This window comes from Corvus kubaryi, unplaced genomic scaffold, assembly GCF_017639235.1.
Source record: "Corvus kubaryi isolate FWS band 111438036 unplaced genomic scaffold, C.kubaryi_AGA036_p1.0 135, whole genome shotgun sequence".
Classification (NCBI taxonomy): domain Eukaryota; kingdom Metazoa; phylum Chordata; class Aves; order Passeriformes; family Corvidae; genus Corvus; species Corvus kubaryi.
In genome coordinates, this window is record NW_024580669.1 from 6,611,972 (window position 1) to 6,617,971 (window position 6,000).

Here is a 6,000-nt window from a genome sequence, read left to right on the forward strand (position 1 = left end):
CTTTGCAAAACATTGCACACAGCAATTAATTCTCCTCCTCGGCAGAAGAAAATGATGGAGGTGATTTGCATACGAGAGCTGTTCATCATGTGTAGAAATGGTTAAAAAAATGTTGTCAGCACCTTTTCATCTGAAAAGGGTTGTTTTAGCAACAGTGATATATTTAAATTACACTGCTTCCATCAGGAGATGCTTTGATCTAAAGAAATGAACATTTCATTTATCAATGCACTGAAAAATGTCCTCTGTAAGCTGCTCTGATTTTTCATCTTGCATGTTAGTTTTGGCATAGCATTTCAGAGAATTTTGTAACTAGCACATATGCAATCCCATAAAAAGTAATAATAAAAATGCAAAGAATCTGGAAACTGAATTCAGGGCTGCTCAAAGTTCTGTTCAGGTCCAGCAACACCCTTTAGCACATTCAGTGCATAGTTACCCTCATAACTATACCTATATACAGGTAAATATATAGCTATCCTTATAATGGTAGCACAGCATTCTACCATGGATTTTTCACCTTTCAGTTATTGCTTGAACCTTAAAATCTTCACCTGAATTCATCTTCTATCAGGTTTAGGTGGTAAAAAAACAAACTTCCTAAAGAGGTTTATTCCAGAGGGCATCATTTCCTGTAATTATAGTGATTTAAACTATATCTTTTATGGTTTTGTGTATACAAAACTTCCTGTCTGATTTGCTCAATTTCCCAAAGGTTGAAGAGCTTGCTTTGTCTTTTATCCCATAATTTTCCTATGGTTTATTTTAATTTATTTGATATACTCAACAACTCATGCCCTAGAGTAAAATCCCTTCACAGATTTCTTTTCACATGGAGGAATTACATGTCTTTTATGTGCATACATTTAAGGTATTCAAGAATCATCTTTCTTACAGGCTTACTTTGAGAAATAGTAGTCTTTTCTTTTTCCCTTTCAAGGTAGAAAATAAACTTATCTTTTATTAGCAGTGAGCCAAGAACTTGTCCTGTTCTCACTGTGCTCACACATAATGAATATTTAAGATTTTCAATAATAATCTTAATGAACAAGTCAGGGAATTAGTTGGCTGCATATGTGACTATGATCAGGTCACTTAAAGGGTAAGACAATCTTAAAATTAGTGAGGCACTGGAGTGAGCTATTTAGAACATTGCAAAATGTATATGTTGAGATACTCAAGAAACCTTTTTAACTCCATCTTTTGCTATAAAGAAAAGATCTCCCACTGGCTGAAAAATGACAAACCATCCATATATAATTTAATTTGCTTTGTATAATTTCACACATTATTTTATTTGGAATGAAAGATGTAAGTTTGCAAGGCTTCTCAGCAAGCCTCTACTTTACTTGAATTTCTGCGTTTTGGTAATGCACAGCAGGATAAATATATGCAGTGTTTCTTTCAGCCTTTAAGTAATGGAGACAGACAGTGGAATGGAAACATATATCTATGAAAAGTGCTTGGTGCAATTCCTTTATTCAGGCATGTCAGCAGCTGATAACACCTGGTTGTGATGACCATAACTTGCATGGTGTGTGGGTCTTTTCCTCTCAGAGCTGCTGATTCCAATCAGGATTATCAATCAGGACAGTGGTTTAAGTGTCATAAAATATTTTAGAAAATTGTGTGTGTTACGTAGAGTTTATTCTCATTAATGGTCTCTTTTTATGTGACAATGTACAGCAGAAATTCTGAGACTTACACACATGTGAGTGTTTGATAGTAGAAGAATCAAGGACAAAAGGCAAAACTGAGGTGATGGTGTGGGTTTGTCCAACAAACAGAAGCAAAATAAAGCTAAGATAGGATTGAACTGGTATGAAACAAAAAAACATTATTTCTGTGAACACTTCAGAAATGCTTGTATATGAAAAAGCAGTATGTTGTAAATACTGCTGATACTTCACAATTGATTGTCTCTGCCCATAGCTTGATAAGGATCTGTGTAGAATTCCAATTCAATAATGTGGATGAAAAGCCAAAGGCAAAAATCATCCTGGGGAAATTAATGTTTGTCAAGGTAAAAATGCTTTTGAAATTCATGTTTTCATTTGTTCTGAAAACAAACCCCAAACAAACCCCAGCCCAAACCCCTCTCACTGCAAAATGTTGACACTTTTAAAGGATTTTACTGCTTTCACTTGACGTGCCAGGTGGGGTCTGCCCACACCTAGCACAAATTAGCCATTCTGTATTGAAACCAAGTTTCTGAAGTTATGGCTGCTATACATAGAAGACCAACGTTTAATATACTTTAGCTCTAACCCACTCCTGCAATGGAAAATGAGTAATTTGTAATTTAATTTCAATAAATTATTTCACCGCTTGTTCTTTTTTGAGAAAACAGGCAGTATTACTTGGCGTAAGTGGTAGGATATTGTGCAACACACAACAGAGTTCATATTTTCAGTCCATTGCAATGTTTCAGCACAGCTTCACCGAGGTCACTGCTGCTGCATCAGCCAAGGATCTGCTATTGAACTGAGCTGCAAATTTAGTGTGTAACATACAGAGACAGGAAAAAAAAGCCCTATTCATAATGAAAAAGCAGGAAGAAAGGCTTGAGTCCTTAGTCAAAACACCTCCTGCAACCAAAAAATGTTACAGTTGTTGTTAATTTCAATGACTCACAATCCACTCTTCACTAAGCCATACTAGTATTTGTTTTGGGGTATTTTGCTATACCAGATACAGAAAGTAACACAGCTTAAAGGTCACTGATGGGGCGAAGAGACATAATGAAACACAGACACAGAGAAATCAGCAGAGATACCTGGGACACTGAAAATGCAACAAAAAAACCTCTCCGAGAATTCTATTGTTTATGTCAGCAGAAAGACTTGAGATGAAAAAAGAGCAACAAATGACAAATATTTGCCTTTTTTTTTTTTATGAAAAAATCTATTTGCTTTAATCAAATATGAGAATCTAAAGCACCTACTTAAAATCCCTCTTTCTGGCTCCAGAAATGAGAAAAAGAACACGATCATTCAAAGCAAAACCAAATCTTTTCCGTTCCTCATCCTTGCTCCAGCAAAGGCCACTTTTTTTTTCAAGTGTCAGAGGAAGGTGCAAAGATTCCTCTAAAGGACACATGCAAAGTAATCTGTTAGAAGGGAAGATCTGCTTAGAAAAATACATGCCATTTTTTAATGGTGCCCTCACTGAAAAATGGTAGAACTGAACCTTAAATCTATTTTCACACATTATACATATATATATATATATATCTATATATATCATGTTGTATATATGTATGTATATATATCATGTTATATAGATATATATCATATCTTTAAATATAGATAATGTTGTAATATATATATATATCTTATATATCTCATGTTATGAAAAATGTTAATGCCATTTTGGGGTATCAGTTAAGAACAATACAGGAGGTTTTTGTACTACAGTTTCCTTCACAAATTGGCGAGTTTATGTCTGCCAGAAGGTTATCTGCTCTTTGGAGAACACATGTAATATGACAGTTGTAAATTCTATCACATTTTTCTTCTTGAGTGTTCACGGACAGGATGCTGCACTTTAAAGGAATACTGTGAGACTAAAAATTTGAGGTCAATGGGTCTGGATGACTGTAACTGAGTAGATATTGTGTATTTAATTAGGTGGCTGATCCTGAGAAGAGAATCTGCTGTTTCTCCTAACCTGAAGATGTGACTACTCAAAACTCCACGAGTCATTCTCCAAAGTTGAGATTAGCAGTTGAAGAATCCATCCTGTGACTCATGGTATCTGAGATTCACAAGTCTTAAACCTCCCTTGTTTTGCAGGGGAGTAGTGAAATTTGGCTGGCTCTGGGAATTTTCCCTGGTGGTTTCTATCTTGCCTTAATTGCTTTGCAGACTTCTAACCTGCCCATTTTCCCCTTTGGACTGCACAGGAATAACAGTGGCGTTCTGGGGCTATGGCCTTTCCTGCTTTAAAAAAAAAAATCTTGAGGCCCTTTGGTGAGTGAGTGCCATGAGGCCAGTGAAGTCTTGACACAAACAATTTTCTGCAGCAGCCTTAACAGGGGGTCATGGTGATTTCAGGCAGAAATTCCCACCTTCATCTCTGTCCAGCTTCTCCTTCCCACACCTGTGCTCTTCAGCTTGTCCTAAATTTGGCTGAGGTGTTTGTGCATCCCCAGTTTACCTCCTTTTCACACAGTTTGTTCTCCCACACATCCTCCTTCCTCACCTTCACTGCTATTTGTCACTTTTCCCATTGCAGCCCCTACTACAGCGTAGATCTTTCAGAAATGGAGTAAAGAAAAAAAAAAGTCCTAGATTGAAAGATTACATCTCTGTAATTGTGCTGGTTTTCTGGTGTTTTTTTCTGTGGATTAGAATGAAAATTTGCATCTCCTGATTGTCTCCAGATGAAAGTAAAACATAAAATTCTGTTGCCAGAGGGATCTTCCTTTGTCATTTTTGTGCATGTTTGGTTTTGCATTGAAATATTATTATAATGACTTCTGCTACTCCTTTTTTTTTGTGTGTAGGGTTTGCAAAACCTCTCATTGTTCTATCCCAGAAATAAGACTGACGTGCATGAACTGCTTCTCTTGATGCACAGGACTTGATTCTGATGGCCACATGTGAAAGGAGAGGAACTAATGGGCATTGTCCGTTACAAAAATAACATTTTGATACATGGTTTGTATTTTGCCTCGTCAGTGGTGTGGTATCACAAAACCAGGCTTAGATATTTTTCAGTGAAGTCCAAGCTAACTGTTTTGGAATATGAAGAATGTGTGCCTGCATAGGCATCCAAAGATATGCCATAAAGCCATGAGCACGGAACCCATTTCTGCCACAAGCACCACAAAAACCAGGAGTGAGCTGCTTCAGATCATTCCAAAAACCACCTAGATCCTTGCCAAGTCTGTTTGCCTTTATAGTTTAATTCTAGGGTCAATAAACACAAAGGAAAGTCCATCAAATGAACAGTATGTATGTAATTTACAATTAGAGCATGCAACTGGTATATCATAAAAATATGGATACAGTTATGTCTCTGGGCTGAATGGAAAGAACCACAAGTTTTGACAACTTGCACCTGCAATATAAATTTGCTGGATTTTTAGAAAAGTAAAATACTGCATTACATGTACACAAAGTACATATTCCTTAGCTATGGTCCTTTTTTGAAACAGAGATCCTGAACAATGTTGCCAAAAGAAACAGCTTTTGTGCTTTCAGACAGCCAACATCTTATAAAACCAGGCAGATGAATGATGTTATGTGTAAGAGATGAATAAAAATATCAAAGACTGACGTTCCAAACAGGCTTTGCAGGCCAAGAAAATGGTATTAAAATTCATTCCATCAAAAATAAAAGCAAATAACATTGGGACCAACCTGGGCATTTAGTTCTGCTCCAGAAACTAAAGGCTTGTGAATATTCCTGAGGCAGATCGATCACTCTTTTTGCAGTGAAATTTCCTAAGGATTTAGACACATTACTACATTGGCTCTGTTCATTGATAATAAAGGTGTGAGCCTATGGTTTATGAAAGTTTTTTGGTAAGTGGGTATCCTTATTGCTCTTTGATAGTATTCAGAGTCATGCTCTTGTATTCTGGCTTTTGAATTTCGGGGGAACCTTTTGCCATCAATGTTAGAAGACTGGGATTTCATTCTGACTAAAATCAGAAGGAAGATTTTGATAAGTCAGGCTGACAGCCTTCACAATTTAATTCATAGATATGCATTAAAAACCCCCCAATTCAAGCTTGAGTTAGCACCTAATAATTCAACAGCATGAATATATTCCTCTGTGATCTCCAGAGTTATATATCAGTGTGCAATTTAAATAATAAAAACCCCCCCCTAATTTACGTAAATGAAAGATTTGAACCCAACATTAATCAACAACGGCACACACTGCTTTTAAACTTTCTCATGCCAGTAAAATATGCAGGTGAAAATTTCCTCTCTGTTCTTCAAAGCAATTGCCAGTTCAATCTGCTTTCATTGATTTATAAGTAAAACA